This window comes from Macaca fascicularis, chromosome 4 (genome assembly GCF_037993035.2).
Source record: "Macaca fascicularis isolate 582-1 chromosome 4, T2T-MFA8v1.1".
Taxonomy (NCBI): domain Eukaryota; kingdom Metazoa; phylum Chordata; class Mammalia; order Primates; family Cercopithecidae; genus Macaca; species Macaca fascicularis.
In genome coordinates, this window is record NC_088378.1 from 2,806,573 (window position 1) to 2,832,625 (window position 26,053).

Below are 26,053 nucleotides of genomic sequence, written 5' to 3' on the forward strand. Positions count from 1 at the left end.
CATTTTTCGTCTTAGACCAGCGTTACTGAACTGTGGCTGAAAAACCGAGTCATTTAGGAAGATTTTTAGGAAAATGCAAGTACCTAGAGTCTCCTCCCGAAGTTCTTATTCAATTAACCTGTGTTGTGTCCTAGGCACTGACACTTTTTAAAAGCTCCTTGAGTAAATTTTTAGTGGTTAGCCCCGGTTGAGAATCAGTGCCCGAGACCAGTGTTACTTGAGGTGGGTGCCATGGGCTGGTTGAGACCGGAGTCTCTGGAGGGCTCCAGGAGCCTGCATTGTGAGTCGTGCCCCCAGCAAGCCTCAGGCGCAGGCGGTTTGGGAACCTGTGAGTCTCCTGCGCAGGTGGTTTGGGAACTCTTGGCTCCATATGAATCCACTCATCCGCTCTGTGCCTCTCACCTGTCAAACAAGTTCCTCATCAGACACAAGCAGCTCAGACGCCTTTTCCATCCTGGGAAGAAGCGAGTGAGCTTCCAGGATCCTGCCCAAGATAGGACCCTAGTGCGGGGGCAGGTGAAGAGGAGCCATGAGGGAGGGCCTCTGACTTTGATCCACGTGCCCAGGACAGACTGAAATTACCAGATGGCAGCTTCTGCAGAGATGCTCAGATGCAGAGATGTCGGCCATTGAGGCTCGCCCAGGTGGCCACTCATGATTTTCCCATTTCACAATCATTGCATCTAAGAGCACTTCATGGAAACACTGAAGCAGGGTGATTACTGTCAATGTCGTTCCTTGACTTGCTCCTCCACTGTCCACTGTCCCCAGGCCCATTTGACAACCGCAACTCCCGGTGCCCAGGCACAGACCACTTAACACAGTGTGGAAGAGCACGTACTTCGCAGACAATGAAATGAATCTCTTAAATCTTTGAAAATGTGCACCTCCTGAGGCTTCAGCTGTGGTTTTAACTTCTATATGCCTTAAATTTCCCAATAAACGAATAAAATTATGAATATAAAAATAAATGGAAAAGCGCTAGAAGTGCAGACACTGGTCTTCCTGTCTATGATATTACAGAGGGGCTTTGAGGATTAAGGTTTGTAAGAGATTTTTAAAGTGAAGTGTTGGCAATTACAGGTCTCTGGGGCAAAAGCAAAGCAAGGGACATGTTCATTGCTTTAACCAAGATTCTAGAGAGAATATAGGACCTTGTGATTGGAGCTCTGGTGCTCCTAGATTTAAAAAGTAGCCAAGGCTCATAAGATTAGAAGCATCGCGTTAGAGACCAGAGCTCCGTTAAGAGACTTGGGCTGGGCTCCCCTCTGCTCATTGCTGGGGCATTTAGGATGCAGCCATGGTCTTAGGACCTTCGTGCACTAATTCTGGCAGTAAATTTGTTCTTAAAAAATCATTAAACAAAGAGGCAGTCTTCATATTGAAATATTTAGGAGGAAATTGTGTCTTGGATGAAGGTAGTATATAAAAAAGGACTTCCTCATCAATTAGATTATTATGAAGCCATCAAGTCAGACTTTTACTGCAGGTGGAAGCAGACAGTTGGAGGTCACCAAGAAAGAATGAAGACAGCCGGTGCCTGCCCTCCTCTGACTTCTGTAATTAAATCCACACTCTGAAGCTAGTTTGGGGTTGTTACTGCTGCTGCCACAATTCAGGTAAACCAGCTGCTCGGGCCCCGTGCCATCCTGCACTGTGTGTGATGCTGGAGAAGCTCTGCACAGGTACCCAGTGGTCGGCCCCTGTCTGCCAAGTCAGACGGGCACACCCGACTTCACCTGTGATTCATTTAAATGTGTGTTTTAAAATATCCCTGTTACTAATTGTGCTGGGCAATATACAGTAGTCACTACCCGCACGAGGCTATTTAAATGTTAATTAAGTAAAATTACATGGAATTCAACATTCAGCCCCTTGATGTCACTCGTTTCATCTCCAGAGCTCCATAGCCACATGGGAACAGCAGCTTTGGGGGGGACGGCACCACAAAGGAACGTGGCCTTCAGTGCGGGGCTTCTGTGAGCCTCACTTCTGCAGTGACTCACACAGATTGGGGTTTAATGAATGACTCCAATGATGTAAGGTTGGGGTAGTGGCGGCGTACATATGTGAAGGTGACTACATATGTGAAGGTGAAAAGTAGAAAAAAATAATAAACTATCATTTAGAATCTGCCATCTCCCCCACCTGGTGATCTTTCTATTAATATATGTGTATTTCCTTTATGGAGACTTCCTTTTTGCAAAAAAAAAAAAATGAGATCACACACACAACCCTGCCTTTTTCCTCTTCACAATATTAGATAATATCTTGCATTTATTAATATCTTGAACTTATCTCCAGCTGCAAGAATCAAGACTTTGTTTCTAAAACTCAGGTGGGGGTGGAGGTGGGGCGTTGTATGGCCTGAGAATGAGACAAGAACCTCTGAGGCAGACAGACCTGCGTTCCAATCCTTCCCCTGCAGCTACCAGCCGTGGGCCTCTGGCCAAATCACTTTGTATCTCCAAGTGCCCCATTGTGAATGGCAACAGTAAATTTAAGTGATATCATGTAGCTGAAGTGGCCCCTGGAAACTCAACAGTTACCATTGTTGGGCAAAGTTGAAAAGGAAAATCAGTGTGCTCGGTTTGGCAGGGAGGATACAATTTCACACCAGGTGGAGAGGCTCTGAATTCCTCCTCCCAGACAATGTGTGCTTTGATGGATTTCTGCCGTGTGTTTTGACGGATTTCTGTGCTGTGTTTTCTTGCTTTCCTTTTAACTGTGCAGGTTGAAACCCGGGTATCCCAATTGACTCAACTGCTGACAGTGTCTTGTCTATGAAAGTCTATTAAATTATTCATCTAAACCAAAAAACGATTGTGTGAACAACGGCAGGGACTTGCTGGGCAGATAAATAGAAGTAAAAACATATAAAGACAAGCAAATGGGTTTTGTGACTAAGGAGCTCACAGGTTCCTAGAACTAGGTACTCTGGACCTCCCTGAGCCATCAGAATAACTCAGATGCTTCAGGCAGGGAAAGTGTTGGCCAAACTTTTAATAACTTTTGTTCAGCTTAACTGGGAGAGCTGCCGTGGGGCCATGGGGCGTCTCCTCCCTCCCTCCCCCAGCGCAAGGGGCCATATTCAAGCCCACGCCAGGTAATATGGTGCTAGCACACAGCAAAACCAAGCCGGACTCTGGACATGTCACTGTGACACCAGCGTGCACATCCCCAGGAGTCAGACCCGGGCACAGCCTCGGAGTACAGCGGCTGCTCGCTCCCCTCCCAGGCTGAACCCTGCACTGCTCCATCGCCTGCACCATCGCCCTCCTCTCTTCTGAACCTCACACTTTCTTACTTTCCTATGCCTGTCAATGGTTTGCTGTGACCAGGGAAGAAGAAGGAAACATTTTCAAGTCCTTGTCCTGCAAGACCTGAGTCTGGAAAACTGTCTCAGCAAAGCAAGAGCCAGTGGTGAGATCACTTGGCATTTTCCTGGTTCTCCTCACCGATGTCAGAGTGAACGCAGGTGGTCTGAAGCCCCCTGCACATTCTGTGTGTGTGTGTGTGCATCTGTGATGCTCTACATGCTCAATTGAAAATAACAGAAGAGTACATTATTTTGTTTGTTTTATATGTAAGGAGTTGTAAACTTTGGAATTTAGAATTCAAATGTATGCCAAAATATGATGGAAATAAATGCATTGGGCCAAAAGTCTTGCAAGAGATGGAATGGTAGGGAGAAGGAGGAAGAGGAGGAGGAGGAGGAGGAGGAAATTCTTTGCTAAGGCTGCTCAGGGAGGAGTAGGAGGGGTGGATGAGGTAAGAAGGCATGAGCAATATAACATCTAATGCTCACACATTTAGTTGTCCAGCCCATTCTGCAGGACAGAGGCTGACAGCTCTTGCACCCGGGCCAGAGTAAGTGCACACAGATGCTGTGATGGGAATGGCAAGCCTCGCTCCCCTTCCTGAGAGAGGTCACGTCCCAGTCCCAGCACCTTCAACAACAGAAGTGGGGCCTGGAGCTGATGCAATGAAAGGGTGTCACGCTGGGCGGAGGCATCTATTTGATAGTTGTGAGTTGCTATAGAAATAACAAACATGTCTCTCTTATTTTTAACAGAAGGGACACATTGTGAAGAGCAGGAATTCTTCCGTCATGATCCACAGTCTGTGTTGGGTTGCAGTAGTCATTGTGATGCTCATAAACTGAGAAAAGATATATGTGTCTTTTTCACTTTGTTGGCAAATATAACACAAGTCTACAAACTTCACTTTTTACAGCTAAAGGCTGCATAGCCACAACTTCTGAGCAATTTATTAAGGTTAAATAAAATTGATGTAAGGAATCATTTTATAAAATAAAATATTGTGCAAATGTGTATGTTTTTATAAAGTGCATAGTGAGTAAATCTGTATCTGCCCCACACATCGCTCTCTCATTCCTTGTTATTCCAGCATTCAAGCACACACACGCACCAACATGCATGTACACACATGTGCCCAAAGACATACCTATACATATGCATGTTCACACATACACACACGAGTGCACAGCACACAGTGCCTCACTACTGGGCAATGAAGTTAGGTAATTCCAACTCCTGTGAGGTTCTAAATAGACCGCACTGGAGTTTCTGTACCATCTTATGTGTTAGCCCAAAGACCTAGAGGCCACTGAAACAGAGCAAAGTGCAATTGTTTTTATTTCAAGTGAAAGTCTGTTTTTCCAGATGCGAACGCTGCCCCCTTTGATTGGATTATCGTGTTTATTACTCAGCTTCGGCCACATTTGGTCAGTCTCTCACCCTTTTTAAGTTGTATTCTTGATGTAGATATTTGAAAAGATGGAGTCTATGATGATAGGTTTTAGTGAATCCGCTGAAAAATGTTTGATATATCATTAAATAAGAATACAATTCAGGAAACCTAACTTCAAATACACCGATTGCTGAGACCCAAGGAGAGTAGTTACTACGCTGGCTTCAAAGTTGCAGGATGAAAATTGGTCAGGTTAAAATGAAAGGAAATGTCTCAGGAGTTGGAGACAAACAGAATGGTTAGAAGAACAATCTTTGCATTGTGCCGAGTGACCTGGCTGCCGGCTGGGTCACCGTGTGCTTTTCATTCAGGTGAGTCGCATCAAACTGTGGTGCCGGTTATGGAGCTGGACCCAGCTGCCCTCCTCAGACCTCGGGGGACTCAGGGCAAGGAAACTTCCTCGGCACGCGGCGTCTGGGCTTGCTGAGGGGCTCCCACATGCTTGCCCTGCCTTGGTCCTCATATCTGTGGGTGACCATGCCCTTATTTCTGCCCCATGCCATTCCAAGCACACCCTGGGGGCCTCTGTCGGCTGTAATCAGAGCCTTTGTGGACCACCCTGCTCCACTGTGAGTGATTCTAATGGGGCTGCCCATCAATCCCACTGTCCCTGGGCACAGCCTGGCTGTCCGGAGAACACCGTACCCCTGAACACAGCAACTGGGCCAAAATGCAGTGCACGTCCCAAGCAAGCCAACTTCTTTTTTCTAGAATTGATACAAACACCAGAACAAATAGAACCCTTCTGCTTCTGAGATTGTCAGTTGTACACATTACATCAGCCTGGAGTGGTAGGCGGGACATAGAAACAGCCTTCTAAAAAATGAAGCCAATGCAAAGAAGAACAAAGGCAAGAGATAAAAGCAGGGATATGCCTGGGTTGAGCACCTAGATCCAACCATGCCTGAAGTCCATATTCTTAGAATTCTCAGTTACATGAGACAATAAATTAGTATTTTTGCTTGAGCTAGTTTGAATTGAGTTTTTCTCATGTGCACAGGAAGAATTCTTACACTTTTCCTTAATGTTCCCCAGACATCACTTGCAGGAGGCATTATTTACAGGAGAGTTTTACTCCAAGTTCAAGGGCTTATCACACAGCATCAGAACTAAGAGCTTAAATTTTAGGAAGACTTATCTTACCAAGCCCTTTGGCTATTTCTACTTCTCTAGCCAGCTCCTCTCTGTCCCCTTTTCATGCCCCCAGAATAGCCAGGCCATAGCCATTCCCATTTTTAATGTGAGGACCTCTTTAACAGAGATTGAAAGCTAAAGTCACATCTCCCATATGACTCTGCAGCTATGATTGCAGGTAGCATTTAGGTTCTTTCCATCAGAGGCACCTGTGCCAGACTTGCAAGGTGGGATGGGATAAAGGCTGCTGCAAGAACCGTTCCAAAGGACACGGAGGAGGTTCTGCGGCCCAGGCATTGACTGCATGAGGCTGTGTAATTCCAAAGTTGAAAGCTGTAGCAACAGCCTCCTGGGGACCTAGTTCTAGGGTGACAGCCCCCAATGCACCAGGCTCCTGAGTAAGGAAGAGGTAGCTGCTTTCTTGGGACCCAGTTCTAGGGCAAGGCTCCGGGAACTGTTTCTAAAAGCTCAATGTGAATTCTACTTATTTAGCTCCTCCAGTGCCTCTGTAAGCCATTGAGTGTCCCAAAATCAATACCCTTCTGCTTAGAAGTGCAGATGCTTATTCTGTCATGTGAGCCTCAACCACAACCGGCAGTTCCCACAACTCAGGTCGCTCAGGGCCCTCTCCGCACTTCAACATCCTCCACTCCCCCATAGCTCCCGCACTAGTCCCTGCTTATTCCTTGTATGAGTTATTTAACCCTCTCTGCCTACCTCGTTGAGGCCCTGGCGGTCACCCTCACAAAGCCAGTTTCGGTCCTGGAGAAGTGTTGCTGAATCAAGTTCCTGGAGTCCCAAAGCTGTGCTGCCAGGTCCGGAGCCTTGGCAGAGGTCTCTGGCATCAGTGAGGAAGACCAGATGGAAGATCTGAGGCCCTTTCACCCACCACCATCTCCCCTTTCCCACCCCTTCCTGCCACCACTCACCGACTCTACCCTTTGCTAAGCACTGAGTGGGCATTATTTTCCTTATCCATCAGCCCGAAGAGGCAAATATTCTGTCAGTGTTCCAACAGATGGTGTCTATTCAGGGTCACCCGTAAGAGTTCCCCCTGTCACCTTCATGCCTTCCACCCTCTGTGGCTGCCCAGTGGTGGGGGTCTCTCACCCCACACTCAGAAGATGGAGCTCTGGGGGAAGCCTGAGCCTGAGGGGGAGTGATGTGAGGAGCCTGGAGAGGACCGGTAGATGCTGGGCCCAGAGAGGCATGAAAGACAAAGTCGGGTGAGCTAAGGGCCGGGAAGGGCACTGATGGTGGGAGGAGCAGGTGCAGCCACCACGGCCACACCTCATCCTGATTCCGGCCGCCTCCGCCAGACAGCCAGATGCTAAACCAGGGCGTCTCTGGCTTCCCTCTTGGCCAGACACTGAATAGTAGTAGGGATGAAGGATTTCAAAGGAAAATAAGGACCTAAGGCCAGCCATATGCTTTGTATTACTTAATTTTCAGAAGGGATGCATTGGCAAACAGAGGTACAGAACCCAAGAAGAAAGGAAAAGACTGGTTTAAGGCAACAAATATTGACAGCAGGAGGAAACTTGCCAAGAGCGAGCCAGTGAGCAAAACGCTGAACAAAACCTGGAGCCTCAGAATCCAACATTCACCAAGCACAGGCCCTAGAGGAGGCAGCGTCGGGTCCCTGACCGAATGTGCTCTGTGGGCCTCTGGACAGCACTTCCTTTCTCTTCCCACCCCTCTGGAAACTTCCCATCTCCCACCCATCCCTGGCACCCATGGCCTGTGGCAATGCCAGCTGGGCCCCCTGCCTGGATGCATGCGTGCACTGCAGGGCCCTTCAGCCTCCAGGTTCACACTCTTTCCATGGCTCCCGCCAGCTGCCCTCATTAACCTGGGGCTCACACCACAGTGCGTTCTACCCTCAGAAGGAAGATCCACTGAGGGGCTTATGCAGACCCTCAAGGGGCTCAGGGTTCTGTGAGTAGGGAATTCCCGGGCCCAGGATGCCTGGCCAAATCTACAGAGTGGAGCGGACTCCGGGGCTCCCAGGGATGCACCGTGGGGTGGGGCTTGGTGGCCGAGAAAGGCCAGGGTGAGTTCCCCCCAGAAGCAGGCCCAGAGATCTGAGGGCAGAACTAAGAGGCATGTCCTGATGGGGACGTCCTTTGGCAGCCTGTGAATACTGGAGGAGAAATTAGGTTTAAATATAAGGAGCTAGAAACAATCTATAAAGAATTCTTTCAATCCTCAAGAGCATGAAACTGTACACGGTGGACTCAGGTCGCATTGCCTACCCAAAATAAAAACGCATTCCTCCAGGATTGCTACTGATAACAGCATCTACAATGAAGAGCACATCAGGTTTGTTTTTCTTTACTGACATGAACCGTGCCAGATAGAGTTTATCAGAATTCCTGTGTGTGTGGTACAAAACTATAGCTGGGTTACACACAGCAGGTGCCTCTGTGTGTGTGGTTTATGTTCTATGCGTCTCTGCAAATCAGATCATGTCTCAGGATGTGTTGTATTTTGTCCTCAGAAAGTCTGCAAGCACCTTGCAATCATACACACTCAGACTATATGTAAGAAAGAACGCATAAAAGAAAGAGGAATTGCCAGTCGAAGAAATCCACGGGCTCCTGAGCTAGCTGGTAATCCAAGTGATACAGAAGAGTTACTCATGGGAACACGACGGACAATGTTGACATCGAGTTTCATACATAATAAAAATGAGGACATTAAAAGCAAATTCATTAATGGATATGGCCAATTCAAAAGGGGTCAGAGCAGAGAAAGACTTGAACAGCTCCGAAATCATATCATTATGGACAAAAGAAACTTGGTAGAGGTTTTCCCAAAAGAAACAAAAAAATTATAAAAAGTTGCATGCTATGACAACGACGTTTTCTATATAAAACATTTTCTAAATTCAGTAATAAAAATCAATTTTGGTCATGCATGCTAGATTGCTGAATTAACTTTTAGTTTTCTCTATACAAGATTTGGCATGTGAAGAGTCAACCAAAGAATACACAGACAACAATTACAGGGGGAAAGTATTTTAGAGGTGTGTCAGCGGTTAATTAGTCAAAATATGTTATTTTTCTGGAAGTTTCATATGATTAACTTTTCATTAATTGGATTATCAAATAGTCCATGAGCCCATTTATTTCTTCTACTTGTAATTATAGGAAGGAGATGGGCTGGAAACATGACACCACTACCTCTCCTGGGGGCCCAGGCTGTGCACCTGCCTCCAGGGAGCCCCAGAAGCTTCAGATGCTTCCTAGGAGGAGAGGCTGGGAGGAGGAGGTAGCAAAGCTCTTGAGAGTGATTGACAGTGGGGGCACCCCATCTCTACACCAAGTCACATTGATTCCATGAAGGCCTTAACATAAATTGAAAGTCAGAAAACACTAGAATGCGAACATCCTGTTTATTGAACATTATATTTCTTAGGATCTTGGGTCATTTGTGTTTTTTATCACACAGTGGACCATAACAACTATTTCCCCAGATGTGATGCTGTTGATCTTTCTAATCTAAGAGCATTAGATCATAAATAACTGGTATGACTTTCCACAGAACTCCAGCTGTGCTGCTCCTGATATCTGGGTGTCTCTGAAAATCCAGGGTCCCCGGGAACAAGTGTCTTTACATTGGCTCAGAAACCCACAGTGAAAAGCCAGAGTACTTCAGCCCTCTGCTTCATCCGACAACACGCCAAATGGGAACGGATGCAGAGACTGGGGAGAGGCAAAGGGGACTCTGCCTGTGTCCAAAGGTCCCACCGGGCACACTCTGTGTTTTCTGTGGACACCGTGGCTCATGCTGTGGTCAGGGTACATTTTCTGAAATGTGTGGGATGCATCCAGCACAGTGCTGGGCTCTGTGCAGAAACTGTTTCATTTACTCCTCACAAATGAGCAGCTGAGACGCAGAGGCCAGAGCACCCACCAGGCTCACAGTTCAGGTGACTTCTGGTCTTGCCCACTGGAAGCAGGGATGGCTCATGGCGTTCCTTGTACATAGACTTTCTCCCTGGCAGGCACCCAGCTCTGTTCCATGTCACCTGGGTCCCTCTTGCCATTGTCTTTCAAAGGGCAGTTGAGATGGGAAATTCTGGCTCTGAGACCACCAATCATGGCCCCACCAAAATCAACATTTCAGGTCCGAGAAGCAGGAGGCCTCTGGGAAAGGGCGTGGGGTGAGGGTGAGGGAGGGACCCAATGGAGGGCCGAGCCCAGCAGTGGAAGGCTTCGATCCAAGAAACCGGAGGCTGTTTCCGGATTCTGCCTCCAGGACTGACCAGGCAGAAAGACTCCAGGTCCCCAGACTGTATTTGGTGAAATTTCTAAAACCCAAGGGGGAATTGCATGAAGCAACTCTGACATTCACTTGTTTTTTTAAGCATTATATCAGAAGACATTCTTACAAGATGAATATGCTGAAATCATTTCCAGAAAAGTTTGATTTCCTTCTGCTAACCACTCCTCATCCCTAGAGAAAGTGAATATTTCTCTTAGGATGAAGAGCAAGCATGTTAATGCTGCCTCAAATAGGAGCTGGTTCGGGCCTCCCAATGCTTCGCATGGAAAAACTCACGTTTAAGTTGAGTTTGGCATTTGAGTAAATCGTTGCCTACGCAAGATATTTCATGAACGTCATACTTACCAGTCCTTTTCCCAGGGGTAGGGTAAGATAGATTAAAAAGTCTGCGGTAACGGTGTCTTATGAGCAAGCTAGTAGATTTATAAGCAGTAAGCTGCACACACTGTTGCATGCCATCTGTGCAGCCTGTGCAGTGAGCTGGTGAAATCTGACAAATCAAACTGGGGCAGGTGAGGGTTGTGCTACCATCATGGTGCTTGGAAAACATCCCAAAATACAAACAGAAATTTCCACAGTTTCTAAAACTATATCATGTTGCATAGACTTCCAGACTCAGGCTTTTGTGTTTCTAGAGAGAAAGAGAAGCATGAAGCTTGCTTTCTTTGGTCTCTGTACAGGTGATATAACAAGGCACGTCTTTGCCGTGGATTCTGCCTGCACAGAAGACCTGAGATGTGCAATGTCAGGCCAGTCCCTAACAGGAGGAACTCTCTCCATGTAGCCTTCATTTAGGATTTTTTTAACATTATAGTAAGTATAATAAAAAGAAAAACAGCTGATTTGACTCCATCCTCTCCCAAGTGAACTATTTCTGTGTATCTTTTGCTTTGGTGCTTAATTGGAAGTGAAATTGTTCGTGGCATTGAAAGGAAAACTAAACCACACCCCACGGAAGGTGCCCTCCAGTGGGCACTGGCTGGTCCACTTTCCCTGAAGAAGGTGGTACTTTTGTTTAGAATCATAAGAGACAAAGGACTCTCAACCGGATTTGCATGGCGCGTCGTGGCAGGTTCCCAGACTTTCTAAGAAGCGGTTTGACGTCAGAATACACCGTGCTGGCTGCCCATGGGTAGCACTGGCATTCTTACTGTCTACTAATTGAAATGACCAACAAAAATGACAAAAAGCGAATGAGAAATCAAGAGTAGTCTGAAAACACATCTCTACTTTGCCAATCTCTTGTGTATCTACAAACGTTGACATCAGAGTGTTGTGTCTGCATGAGGTGTTGTTTCTTCTGCAAGTTGTGATATGCACTTGGCTCCCAGGACTCTTGAGAACCCTGGCCCCCGGCACCATCAGCTCAGGGAGAGGCCTGTATTGTAAATATCTTATGTCAGGTGTTTTGCACAACTTACTTAGTTGTGTATTTTATAAAAGTAAATCTTTCTGAGGCCGAGAATAGTTACAAGTATTGTACTGTACTTCCTAAATAGGCTAATTTCAGAAGAATAAAAATTAAAAAGAGAAGATACGAAGGTCACTAAAACAGGTGATGAGAAAGGCAGCCTGAGGCCCTCGAAGACCTCATCCCCAGGAGACATTTGTAGGTGTCTGGAGCCACTCCGGACCCTCTTCTCCCTACCTTGGGGCCACAGCAGCGCTCTCTGCCTTGCTCCATTGTGACTTGGTGATGTATGAATGAAGGAGGCCACGTGAAGTTACTGACAAAGGGAGCTGGGGAGCCCGGGCATCCCACACCCCACAGTTACCCCATCAGCCTGACGTTTTAAAGCTCTTCTAATCCACTCCCAGGCACCCCGTTTTCATCAGGACTTCCTCCCAGTTTCTCAAACAAGCACGAGCGACAGCTTTTATCCACCGAGCTTCCTGGGCACATGTGCTCGTGTTCCGACCAGCAGGAGACCTGGGAGGGAAGCGGCCGTGTCCCGCCCATGATGCGCGGCCTGGCCCCCCCTGTGCCCTCCCTCACCCTCCTTATTCTGCTGAACCTATGAAGAGTCCCCTGCCCCCATCACCCACCCAAATCCCAGGCTCCACATGAGTTCCGTGTCCACCTTTGACAGGGCAGGTGTGATTTCCATCCTGTGCCACTTCAGATTCTGGAAAGCGAGGGTCATCGGATGAGGGTTCCTGACCCTTCCCCTCCAAAAGCCAATCCACATGCAACCAAACAGCTCACTTCAGAGACTAAGCGGAGACGCAGACACACTGGGAGGAGGCTGGGTGGGCACTCCACGCTGCCCTGAGCTCACCTTCAATTCTATCGGGAAGAGATTTGGGGCAGACATGCTAGAGGTTGTGAACATTGTCCTAGGCGATCATGATAAACTTCCACCAAAGTCAGCACAGTGATGAGGAAGGGGCATTCAGTGCCTCTCCACCTCATCACACAGGCGAGCTTGCGGCAGAGTGCTTCTTGCTGCTAATTGTTCTACCCATTGTCGACAGGAAAAACAGCGGCCTCTTGGAATGAAAAACACATTCCCCAGCCTATCGCAGTAAGTGTGGCCATGTGTGTAATTTCTAGACAAAGGATGGGAAAGAAATGGGGGCATGGTTCTGGGCGCCCTGCCCGAGGCTGTGTCCTGGCCCACAAATCCCCAGAGCAGTCTGGACCTTGTGACCAGCCCCGAAGTCTCTGCACCTGACCTTCGAGAGAGACAGAAATAAACTTCTACACTGTTTAAACTCCTGCCATTTCGAATATCTGCAACCAGAATCGAACGTAATTTTTAACAAGTGCAAACTCCATCTGATGGTGAGATGAGTAAAAAGGAAAATTTATTTATTCAACAAAAATTTGTGTATCAGGCACCTGAACCATTGCTCTTGAGTGTAATTATATACAGCGATAAACTAAGCAGACAAAAGTCCCTGTCCTCATGGTTCTCATGTTCTGGAAGGAAAGAAAGATGATAGGCAAATGAAAGCAGAGAATCGAGTGGTTGCAAATGATGGGGCTGCCGTGGGGAAAGACAGCAGCGCAAGGTGTTTAGGGTCTGGGCGCAGACAGCCCCGAGCCGACAAGAGGTTCCCATGCTGCTGCGAAAGAAGGGAGGTCCCTCAGTGACCACATGGGGCCAGGAATTCCTGAAGAATTCTCATTTACTCTGTTACAAATTAGGTAGTTCATTTAAACTGTGCTTGAAGTCACATGTGTTATTATTGAAAAAATGTGATCACAGAGAAAAGACTGGAGGTGGTTAATACAATATGATAATACGACATCTAAGATGCAGAGCATGGAAGGAGAGAGCTTTGTTTCTCTCAAAAACTAAGGTGAATGCTTTGGAAAGATAGAAAATCCATCTGTTTTACAAAAATTGCTGTTGACTTAGGAGCAGATGGAGAAATCCTAAGTCCCAAAGCGTTTGGCAGCCAGCGTTTGTCTCTGCCGGGTTGTGAAGTCCTCACCCTACTTTGCGGAAATGAGCAGAAAATTGTCAGAGAGTCATTTGACGTTGTTCGTGCAGGAAAGACACAAACCCCAGTGAGTTTCTGCCGGAGAAAAAGCCTGAGTCCCCAACAAAATATTGTGTCTAAGTGGCCATTGAAACATTTAGTTTCTCTCGGTATTTCTCGTAATGATTTCCTATTTAATTGATGATGAGCCATTTGGAAGATACCGAAAGGGAGAGCCCTACGGTGTCAGATGTAGCTTTGTCCAGTGGGCTCCCCGTCCGTGATGGGTGGGGGTGTAACTTCTCCGACACGGGCAGGCTGGGGTGCGACAGTGGCGGGTGGTTGGTGGGGGTCTCACCCCACACAGGGTGTCCAACGGAAGCTTCCAGAGGAGAGGAAAGGGGAGCTGCATCATGAGGGACACTGGGGTTGTCCGCAGTAATGTGTACACAGATGGAAAACATGAAAGAACTCGGAATCTTCTCAGGACTCTCATGTGTTCTGTGAAATGGAGCCCAGGGCTTCCCTGGAGGGGCAGGAACGGTGAGTGACTGGGCTGGGGAGGTGAACGGGCGGATGTGGTCAGATCAGCAAGGCCCTCGCCTGCCCACACCTCCGACCTTCCCCGCCAGGCCCGGAGGACGTTTGGCAAGGTGGGGTCCTGCTCAGTTCTGAGTTTGGTGAGGTCCCTCTGGCACGGTTGGAGAAATGGTCCCCAGGTGGCTTGTGCAGGTCAGGCGCTCTCCAGGGAAGGTCATGTGGTCGAACTTGTGCTTGGGAGTTTCCAGTGCACAGGTGATAACTGGAGCCATGGAAATGAGAGGGAGTGGGAGGGGTCAGATGCAGGAACAGAGCCCAAGGAACACCTGCATTTAAGGGACAGAGGCCCCACGGAGAGGAGGAGAAAGACCAGTTCCACCAACGTCATGAAGCCTAGGAAGCCGGGATTTCCATGGTTAGTAGTATCGAGTGCTGTAGAGACGCTGAGTACGGGTGTGGTTAAGCGACTGGGGAAGGATGAAAGGCACCCCCGGGGACGTCAGTGAGAGCAGTGTCAATGGGAGACAGTGCGGAGACACAGGACCCAGCAGCTTCCAGGCAGGTGCCGGGAAAGGGTCACCTGGCAGAGTGGCTGCACAGAGCTGCACCCGTGCACATTGCAAACATGCACAAGAGTGTGAACAACTCCTCTGAGGCCTGGCCACATGTGTGTCCGCCACGGCGCCGTCCTGAGTAGACTCACTGTGAAGGGAAGGCAAGAATTAGAGGAAGAAGGGAACCCAGTGTTGAGGGATAATTTTCTAACCACATACGAGACATGACTATTTCTACGCACCCAAGAAAAATCCCATCACAGAAGCACACGTGGAAACTGAGGGAGGAATCACTGGTGGAGAGTGAGCCAGAGCTCAGGCAGAAACATCCTTAAATCAACAAGCATCAATCAAACCTGTGAGTGACCCGTGGAGGCCTAAGGCCACATCTGCTGACCACATCAGACCAACACTCTTTTAGCTCTCATTTGAGCTTGCTGAGCTGAGGCTGGACAAATACAGCTACATTGAAAAGTGTTAGAAGGATGAGGATTTTAAATCTTAGGCATGACTGGCTATTAGAAAGTTTAGCCTTGTGTTTTAGATCTATTTTCAAAACCTGACCTGCATGACTCCTTATTTCTTTTTTGTGACTACGGCTTCAGAAATATTGGGAAATTGCTTATGAAGCGATGTGAGTGCAGTGATGGATGTTGAGTCAAATTGACATCATGGTGTAAATGCCACGGCTGATTTCAGGCAGGGCCACTCATCCTTTTTCTTCAACTTCTATCAAATGGAATAAGTAGTGCAAAATACATCACAGGTTGTACTTGGAGACTTTGCCGCGTGCCTTTTCTTTTTTTCTTTTTTGAGAGGGAATCTCTCTCTGTCGCCCAGGCTGGAGTGCAGTGGCCGGATCTCAGCTCACTGCAAGCTCCGCCTCCCGGGTTTAGGCCATTCTCCTGCCTCAGCCTCCCGAGTAGCTGGGACTATAGGTGCCCGCCACCTCCCCCGGCTAGTTTTTTGTATTTTAAGTAGAGACTGGGTTTCACCATGTTAGCCAGGATGGTCTCGAACTCCTGACCTAGTGATCCGCCCGCCTCGGCTTCCCAAAGTGCTGGGATTACAGGTGTGAGCCACCGCGCCCGGCCTCTATTTTTTTTTTTTTAACATTAATGTAAAGTGATGATACAACATGGCTGTGAGAGGGGGCAAAGTTGCAGCTCAAGTGATGGGTGTCCCGTTTTCCAAACCACCGGGGTGGGGAAGTCAATGAGGCAGCTCAGCCGGTGCCTTGGGGAGAAGAACTGTCTGGCGTGGCTCCGTCGGGGCTCTTCAGATATTTGGACTTTGCAGTGGCATCTCCCATGGGGGACGCCAACGCGATCCCACTCACAATGGGCCTGAGGCCGCGCTGCCCGTCACGGATTCATCAGTCCTCCAGGGCCCGCGAGGGGCTCTCAGCGCTTTCATCCTCAGATCCCGGGATCCAGGCGGTGGCTCTGTCTGGGGAGGGGCTGACTGCAGAGAGAACCCGCCCCCCCACCACAGCGTTGACAGACACAATGACTGATGAAATTGCCGGAGCATGAACACTCAGTAGGCGCACGGCATCGCGTGCACTGCTGTATCTCAGCTTAACTTTGTTTCTTTTTTCCGAAGCTCCCCCTTGTCTCCGCCTCCTGCTCCAACTCGCCACTCTGGCCTGTCAATTTCATCTTTGAAACTGCAAATTTCTCAGATCCACTCATTTTTCTCTGTTTAAGCTGCAGCCTCCAAGATCCGGGCCCTCACCCAGCCCAGCCCCAGGCTGATCCTCCATCCTCCTGGGCATGAGGACCCACATCAAGTCACCGGCCACTCCAGGACCATAAGGATAGGGCCAGAATCCCAGCAGGAGGGTGGATTCTACCCCTTCAGGATGAAGTCCGGAGAAGCCTCCCTGGGCCTCCAGATGCCCAGGCAAGTGTAGACCCCGCCCCTGCCCTACGCAAGTGTAGACCCCGCCCCTGCCCCACGCAAGTGTGGACCCCGCCCCTGCCCCACACCAGTGTGGACCCTCCTGCTCCCTGCCCCCTGTCCCCCACGCACGCTGTGCTACTTTCCAAAGTGTCTCCAGACTGGGGATCCTGCAGCGCCTCTGCCCCCTCACACCCTCCAGCCCTGCCCGCTGCCCTGCTGCCCCCCTTTCTAGCCAGTGAGTACCAATGTCCTCTGTCTGTTGTTCTGTATTCTCGATGGGATAGGCACCAACACACGTTTACACACTACAACGAGGCACTAACGAATACCCTTGCCCCGTCACCCAGCTTAAGAAAAACAACTTTGGATCCCAGGCGGGGGTCCCAGCCCTGCTCTACCCTCAGAGCTGAGCCCTGCCCTGAATTCATGAGCATGACAGCCTTGCTTTGTTATAGTTTATAGCAATCGGCTGTGCCCCAAATATGTTCATAGTGGGTTTTGTGGAATCAACTCCGCTAATAAAGAGACATTCATTACAGAGTGGCTTGATAATCTAACAGTTCTCATACCAGTGAACAAGGAATAAAAATTACATTGATTTGCTGATTATTCTCCTGTGAAGATTTGGCTGAAGTCAAGGAAAGACGACAAACTTGCAGAGACACCGAGATACGCTTCTGCTTCTCGCTTTGGTTGTGTGGGAAAGGCCTGGCAGATTCCTGGAGACCTGAGGTTTCCGAGGCCACGCCCCGATCTCTGATGAATTCAGGGTGACAGGACTAGGTCACACTTCATTAGAATCGTGAATTCACGTGGCCATGTTATTCTTTGTAAAATAAAGACAGCTTGAATTCTTGATTTAAAATGTGATGTTTTATTTTTGATTTTCTTTTTTTATTTCAAAACTCAATTACATCTAAAGATACAAGCAGCATAAACAATAATCACGGGCCCACTGATCTGAGGTTCCCCGGCGAAGTCAAACCACAGAGACAGGAAGGAGGGTGAAGACTGCAAGGAGCTGGGGAGAGGGAAGGGGAATGAGTGTTTAACGGGGACAGTTTCCATTTGGGAAAATAAAAGGGTTCTGGAGGCCGGGCAAAGTGACTCACACCTGTAATCCCAGTACTTTGGGAGGCAGAGGTGGGTGAATTGCTTGAGTCCAGGACTTGGAAACCAGCCTGGGCAACATAGTGAAACCCTGTCTCTACAAAACATACAAAAATTAGCCAGGTGTGGAGGCGCACGCCTGTCGTCCCAGCTACTTAACAACAGGAATTGTTTTCTCACAGTTCTGGAGGCTGGAGTCCAAGATGAAGACGTGGACGGGGCTGGCTCCTGGAGAGGGCTGGCTCCCGGCTCGCGGAGGGCTGGCTCCCGGCTCGCGGAGGGCTGCCTCCGTGCTGTGCCCACACAGGTCTTTCCTTCTTCTGTGCACAGAGAGAGAGAGAAAGAGAGAGCTCTCCGGTGTCCCTTCCTCCAAGGACACTAATCCCATGGGGTCAGGGCCCACCCCCATGACCTCATCTAACCTTAATGACCTGCCTCAAGGTCCCATCTCCAAAGCAGCCACACTGGGGCTTAGGTCAGCCTAGGGGTTCTGGGGCACAGAGTCACTCAGGGCACAAGGAACAACAAGGCAAGCTATCACTGCACCCTCTGCTGGCAGGAAGCACAGTGCCAGGCAGGACCCAGCAACACTGGAAGGTGGGATCCGTGGGGCATCTTTGGGGCTGCAAGTGCACACCCAGCTGGTGGCCAGGGCCCCTATGAGGAGGAGACCCCAGGCTCAGGCACACCCTCCCATGGCCACAGGTTTTTAGGGCCCCACCCTTACTGGCCTGGTCACCCCCAGGGGCCTGAGAGCAGCACATGGAGGGGCCTGGCTCCAGTCTCCACCAAGCACCCATTCTGAGAGGATGCTTCCTGCAGGAAAAACACAGCAAGGAGAGGCCCTGCTCGGGGCATGGGATGCAGAGCTCAGCTTCCAACTGTGGGTCCCGGCAGCAGGAAGGCAGCTCAGTGGGAACAGGACTTGAGCAGAGTCCTTGAGCAACAGGACTCTGCAGAGGTGCCTTCCTAGGGAGCTGCCCCACGTGGCACACAAAGCAAAGTCTTACATGCACATATGCGCCTGCATAGACACATACAGCATGTACAGACACACACGCACACACACACATGCACACACACACAGCATGCAGACAAACACAGAGTATACACACATACACACATGCAGCCTGCACAGACACACACAGCATGTACAGACACACACGCACACACACACATGCACACACACACAGCATGCAGACAAACAGAGTATACACACATACACACATGCAGCCTGCACAGACACACACAGCATGTACAGACACACATGCACACACACACAGCATGCAGACAAACACAGAGTATACACACATACACACATGCAGCCTGCACAGACACACACAGCATGTACAGACACACATGCACACACACACAGCATGCAGACAAACACAGAGTATACACACATACACACATGCAGCCTGCACAGACACACACAGCATGTACAGACACACATGCACACACACACATGCACACACACACAGCATGCAGACACACACAGAGTATACACACATGCACACATGCAGCCTGCATAGACACTCACAGCATTTACAGACACATGTGCACACACACATGCACACACAGCATCCAGACACACACAGAATATACACACATGCACACATGCAGCCTGCACAGACACACATAGTACAGACACACAAGCACAGATAGTATACACACATGCACAGACACATACTTGCACACACACACAGCATACAGACACACATGTACACAGACAAACTGAGCATACACACACAGACGCACACACAGCAGATACAGACATGCACACACACAAGAACATAGAGACACATGCACAAACACACACATGCACAGATACAGAGCGTACAGACCCGCACATGAACAGACATACCACAAACACATAAAACACAACATACACATACACACAAACATACAGCACACAAACACACACAGGGACACATAGCACACACACATGTAACAGACACGTGCCCATATCACAGACACTGAAGATGGAGCAGAATGTAACCCCCAGAGGTGAAAGCTGTGACCCAAGCACGGCCTCATCTGTGGGGAGCAGGAGGCCGGGAAGCAACGTGCTCAGCCCCCTGGAAACACGGAAGGATGAACACAAACTCCAAGCTTGCACCAGAGGGTTTTGAGGCCGTGGATGTCAGTGCTGGTTTAGTAAGAGTTGCAGAGCCAGCACATGGTGAGCCAAGGCCTCTCCCCACAGGCCGCCCCTGCTCCCGCTCAGGCCCAGCTGCCCCTAGTCAGGCCCTATGGTGGCAGGGGCCCTCCAGCATCCTTACTGTCACGGCAGAATCTGCAGTGGCCTGTTCCATGGAGCCGTCACAGGCACACCCGAGGCTGGTTCTGCAGGAGCAGGGCTGAACAGGACGGCTCTTTCATATGCCAGACCCCTGTCCCGTCTCCACTGGCCGTGGTGAGGACTTGAGGCAGCGTCTCCCATGCCCCCAAGAGCAGTGGGGCCAGGCAGGCAGGGCAGGCTGGGCTCTGTATCCTCTGCTTAGTGATTGGATCCCCCTGACCTCACAGGCCTGGCCCACCATCCCCAGGAGGCCAGGCTGTCTCCAAAGATGTGGATGAGAGAGAGACAGAGACAGAGATGCAGAGAGACAGAGAGAGATCGAGGCTGTTTACTGGTCACTTGGGTCCAGGCCCCTTCAGCCCCTGAGCCACTGGCAGGGGCGGCAGGCCCAGTGCAAAAAGTTTAATAGGCAAGAAAGCAGGACGGAAGAAGAAAGCAGCTCCCCTCCCCCCTAACCCCATACAGAGCAGAGGGAGGGGGATTCGAACTAAGAGAAAACCCCCCTGTGGGGCAGAAAAGGGGCTGCTTCTATTGGGATGCTGGAGGAGGTGGTGTCTGGTTTGCATAAGGCCAGAGGATTGGCTTGACCAGGTGTGTCATTTACATAGCCTGAGAAAAACCTGGCCCTCCCACCTTAGCCCTTTAATATGCAAATGCGGGTCTCCATGATGTTCCCAACACATGGTGTTGTCTGGAGGTGGCCATGAACTTGGTGCCCGTGCTGGCAAGGAGAAGACAGCAGCGGGAACTGCCTTATTGAGTGACCCAGTTTCTAATGGCCGGCATTTGCATCTCAAAGCTTGCCAGTCCGGCCCTTCGAGCTGCCTTTTCTTTTAGAAAAGAGATGGTTCCGGTGTTTTTTATTACAGGGAAACTTACACCGAGAACCTTTACCTTTACTATCTGCCTAAAAATTATTTCTGAATAACTCCTGTATCACAGGGTCTTGGCCTCTGGAGCCAGCAGGGCTGAGGTTCCATGGAGCTGGGAGTGAGGCCTAGCCTGGGACCCCCGCCTGGGCTCTATGCCTGGCCCCTGCTCACTTTTCTGGAGCCCTTCGCTGGGGCATTGGGAGTCACAGTCAGCAATCCTTTAAATTCCCATTTTCCCGCGTGTGTCTCTCCTTGGCGGTGGACCCTCACGGGGCGGGAGAAACAATCCCACGTTGGAACCTGGCCATTTGCCTCCTTGCATGAAATATGAACATTGCTCCAGAATCCACAGTGATTAAAGGTGGGTACCTTGTTTATTTTACTTTAAATGATCTTTTCCACTAATAAGCAGCATTTCCTTCAAGTTAGTCTGAGTTAACAGAGCTTTACTCTAATGTATTTGTTCAAGCTTATAGAGGTAGATTTATGCTTTCATTTTTCTCTAGAGATGTCTGTTTCCTAGAAAGGGTTTAAATCCTGAATTTAAAAAAACAAAATTCTATCTAGCAGATGAAGAAATGGCGCAGACTACCTCCAGCCTGGAATTGAATAAATGAGATTTTTCTTCAACCTCCAGTGACAGTGCAAACTCATGAGCAAATTGCCCGCAGGGACACAACAGCTGCCACGTGGATTCCGCCCGAAGAGGCGTCCGACGTCCGCTGCCGTGAGTGACATTTACATAAACAACCCTCAGTGCCCAGCAATGAACACAGCATTCGCCTGGGAGCGCTCAGAGCGGCTGAGCGGGGACAGTCGGTAGATGAGGGGAGTCAGGGCTGGGACGTGAGGGAGGGTCCGCCATGCTAGACCTCAGCAGAAGCCAGGCAGAAAGGTCTGGAGCGTGAGGCTCGCTGTGGCCACAGCTCATGGCATGCCAGAGGACACAAGCCAAGGACGGGGAGGGAGCTCCAGGAAGGAGGAAGGGACTGTATTTCTCTCCCACAGACGCCGAGTCAAATGGCACTGACTGGTGGCCTTAACCAACAGATCAACCCGCTCACAGACCTGCAGCCAGGGACCCGTGACCTTGGTTCCAGGTGCAGGCAGAGTGAGCTCCCCTGAAGGTCCAGGAAGGCTCCTCCCAGCCTCCTGATGCTCGGGGGGGGGCTTTAGGCCTCCCCTGGCTGCAGCCGCCCCTCCCGGCTCCATCTCCACACTGCCCGCTCTGTGTCTGTGATCAAACTCCCTCTGCCTTTCTCTCACCTGGAGGCCTCTGACTGCATTTAGGGCCCACCAGGCAAATCCAGGATCAGCTCCTCCTCAAGAGCTCCCTCACCTAATCCCATCTCTTACCGTGTAAGATATTTGTCACAGGTTCTGAAGATTAGGAAGTAAAAATACATTGGGAGGGGTCATTGTTCAGGGCTCCACAGTGAGAAAATGAAAGAACTGGGCTTCTGTCCCCTATCCCTTGCTTAGAAAGATCACACAGGAGACCACGGTAAACGGTCCCTGAGCGGGGAGAGTTCTAACCCTCCTGTTCACGAGTGAGCACAGGACTTACGTTGGTTCAGAGCCCGTGCAAATCGCCCGACAGGTAGAGGAAAGGGCTTACTGGTTCCATGTCAGAGCAGCCTTTCCTGATGAGCTCTGCAGGAAAATGGAAGGGCTGTGGCCAGCGGCCCTGGCTCACCCGTCATCCGTCACGCCTGCTTAGCAGGATGCCGCAGAGGGCCCTGGCAACCGTGCGGAATTGAAAGACTTGTTACATAAACGCTGCTTGTGTTTTTTTAACTCAAAGAACCAAAGCGAGTCACTGGACATTATCCCAACTCATTCTAAACGTAAACCCTTGTCATCCTGACCCAGCTCCTGAGGTCCTCCGAGGACGTGGCCTCCTTTGACCAGAGCCTCTGTCTTTCCTGTGCCATCAGGTTGGTCTTTGCCAGCCAGGCTTTGTGTGCTTTGATGATTTTTCATGCATAACTCATGAGGTGCCTGTGTTGTGATCCTCGGATCAAACGCTTTCTTCCGAGCAGCACTGGGGAAGGGTGATCCTCCCAGGCCTCGATGGGGTCACAGAAGGCAGCTCCTGAGTTACAGGTAAAACCCCCAGAGGCACTAGATTAATTGCTCTGGAAATTGAATCCCTTCATTGCGTTTTTCCAAAAGAAGGCGAGTTCCTCCACTTCTGGTAATCATCCCCCCTGCTCTCCAAGAAGGAGAGAAACTTAATCATCCTTTCAGTGCCTGGATGCTGCCAAGACACTGGCCACAGCCATCTCCAGCTAGGAACTGACCTTGGCCTTCCCAAGAGCTCTTAAAGCCACGCCACCACCCCAGGCATCTGGAAGGGCAGCCGGGGTGGGGACGGGGTGTGACCTGCTGGTTGCACTTGGCTTTCAGCAACAGACAACCTGGAAACCCGAAGGCAGCCCCACCTCGTCCCTGCCCAGCCTGACTTCATGCCTGAATCGATGTTTGAGTCACTCAATGCTCAGGCTCAGACACGGAGGCCTTAGGTCACTGACTTGCCAACACCATGATTGAGCTTGTGGAATTAATTATTTAACCGGTGTTAACATCTGCTAGAAACTGTTTGCTCTTCCGATCCAAATCACTTAAATAGAGAGAGCAGGTTGGGAGACACTATCCATTTTTCCTCTCCTGACACGTTCTTCCACCTCCAATGATTTCTTCTGTTGTTACTACCAAAGTATCTTCAGTATTTACACTGAAGACACAATCAAAGAGCTTCAGGGATTAGAAACGGGCTGAACTGGCTTAAAGCAGAAGGAAACACTGATAAATTCTCTCCAAATGCTTTTCTCACCTCACAAGCACCTAGAAGGTGCAGCTCTATGCTGGTTCCAGAGCTGCCAGTCCTCGGCGGGGTCTGATCTTGGCACCATGAGGAGGAACTCACACTTACCGCCAGGGATTTCAACCCGCGAACATGCATAGCAACTCTATCTCAAAACATTATTTTTACCCCATTTCGCACATAAGGAACTGGAGACTCAGAAAGGTTATTGCAAGTTCCCCAAGGTCACACAGCAGGTGCGAAGTGGGACTGAGATTTCAACAAGGCGCACCTGACTTGGAACCCGGTTCCTGGACCACACCACACCCATGTGTGTGCATGAGTGTGTGCTTGCACGGGTATGGATGTGGTCTGCGTGTGAAAGTAGATACTAGGAAATGTACCATCCTGGCTTCCTATTGGAGGGAAATAGGCATATTTGAGGAAGTGATAAACCATGTTTAAAAACAATAAATTCATATATCTCAATGTTTTTCGTCTTCACCAAAACCAAAGAAAATAAAGGCAAACACTCTAAATGGTTGTTCAGAATCCAATAGTTTGTATCTCTATGGTCAAGAAGGGTGATTTGTCTGTACCTGTCCTTGGTTTCTGAATCATTCCGTGTTTGGACCTGTGTTTTACATATCTCTCTGTCAACATTTCACAGTCATGCTTAGATTAAACAATTCTCGAGGCCTAATCCATGTTGCAAAGAAATCTTTCAAAGAGCTGTACTCTCTGCTGCTGTCTTTATTCGAGGTATGGATCATGAATAAAAGGAGAAAGTCCATTTATTTGCAGCAGGGGGCCACCATACTGCACCCGGCTGGGGACATAGTTGTCAGAGGTTATCAAGGCTCCCAAGTCCTTCTACCCACAACCTAAACAAAGGAGTTTTCTAAAACACAGAAAAGTTACAGTATGTTGGCTCCTGTGTGTGCATGTGTGTGTGCGTGCACACGTGTGCATGTGGGAGGGGTCCGTGTGTGTGTGTATGCGTGGGGGGGTGCGTGTGTGTGTGTGTCTGTGTGTGCGCTGGACTGCTTTCTTTATTCTTTGTCCAGGCTGCTCTTTTTAAATCAATACAGGGAAGGAAAGAGAATGGTCACGTCTGTTCCTAATGAAAACACACGTAAGGACCAGGAAACAGCTTCTGATTGAATTCGGATACTTTAATCAATAATCATCCCCACCAGGAAGCACGATCGTCCGCTGCAGAGGCATGGAAAGGAGGCGTCACCGTCCTTCCTCATCAGGGCCCCCCAGCTTCTGCATCAGCCAGGGGCCCAGAGGCCAGGCCAGAACTGAGCTGCCGCCATCCTGCCCCGTCAGGGCCCCCGGCTCGGCTCCTATACCAGCCAGGGCCCAGAGGCCAGGCCAGAACCTCAGGTCCCAGGTAGGGTTCATCTAGAAGGAAAGGCAAGCAGCCCATGGACGACGTCAACCACATTTCACAGGAACGGAAAAACAGTTTGACCTGGAGATGAGCTACCAAGACTCGGACCCTCCTGGAAGCAAACTCCTGAAAAACATTGCTCCAAAACAGACAGAAATGTAAGGAACGGGGAGAAGATGCAGAACGCTTTGGGCCGTGAGGCTGACTTCTTTCAAGTCACCAGCGTGCCCTGGACCTCGGCATGGCGCTGAGTGGCATCTGGCAGGGCTGTATTTGTTGTTGTTGTTGTTAAATATAATATCCATTAGCACAGGGATATGACAACTGGACACTTTATCCACCCTGAAAAGAAAAGCAGCAAAACCCCATATTTATGACGCTTGTTTCTATAAATATTTTATTGATTTTATTTCGTAATAAAGATAGTGAATATTGGCAAAAAAGTTGTAATATATTAAATGCTATGAGAAAAATTACCTACAATCTCATTACTCAGAATCATAAAATGGTAACATTTTGATGTAAGTTGAGTGCATGCATGTGTGTCATCAGGCACACCCGGGGGTGCTCATGGCCACACACACATAAATTCTCATACATTGATAGCATTCCTAGAGTAAGGTGTACAGCTAACATATCCTGAAAAAGTTATTAAATCGTGACTTTTAATAGCTGTGTAATGAATAGCCCAGCCCACGTATCCCAGGTGCGAGTGTAGACATGCTCCAATCTGTTATGGTCAAACTTCTGCACTGTTTTTAATATTCCAGATAACTCTAAAATAATTATCATTATTATAAAGTAACAATTCTTTATAGGAATTACTATAAAAGAAAATTATATTTTCAATGAAGCCTTGACTGTCCTGCCATTCCTGGCAAAGCAGGTGTGAAAACCCGGCCTACTGCAGAAGGCAGGACTCCGTGAGCCCGTCCGACT

General features: G+C 49.2%; 4 long non-coding RNA genes across 5 annotated transcripts; 2 read left to right on the top strand and 2 right to left on the bottom strand.

The window, feature by feature from the left end:
- Nucleotides 1-4,640: 4,640 nt before the first annotated feature.
- LOC135970381 (uncharacterized) lies at nt 4,641-6,737 on the bottom strand. Its single transcript, XR_010586059.1, has 2 exons — nt 6,625-6,737; nt 4,641-4,833 (listed from the first exon to the last, which is right to left on the bottom strand). It is a non-coding gene; the product is annotated as an uncharacterized lncRNA (long non-coding RNA).
- Nucleotides 6,738-16,403: 9,666 nt separating this feature from the next.
- On the top strand, nt 16,404-17,490 carry LOC135970495 (uncharacterized). The gene is made up of 2 exons (XR_010586153.1): nt 16,404-16,625; nt 17,248-17,490. It is a non-coding gene; the product is annotated as an uncharacterized lncRNA (long non-coding RNA).
- On the bottom strand, nt 17,477-18,227 carry LOC135970494 (uncharacterized). 2 transcript variants are annotated; one of them, XR_012434375.1, is made up of 3 exons: nt 18,158-18,227; nt 17,916-18,055; nt 17,477-17,832 (listed from the first exon to the last, which is right to left on the bottom strand). It is a non-coding gene; the product is annotated as an uncharacterized lncRNA (long non-coding RNA). The 2 variants fall into 2 exon arrangements; XR_010586152.1 differs by having other exon boundaries at nt 17,477-18,055.
- Nucleotides 18,228-20,707: 2,480 nt separating this feature from the next.
- Nucleotides 20,708-25,557, top strand: LOC102128417 (uncharacterized). The gene is made up of 2 exons (XR_010586154.2): nt 20,708-21,270; nt 21,480-25,557. It is a non-coding gene; the product is annotated as an uncharacterized lncRNA (long non-coding RNA).
- Nucleotides 25,558-26,053: the final 496 nt, after the last annotated feature.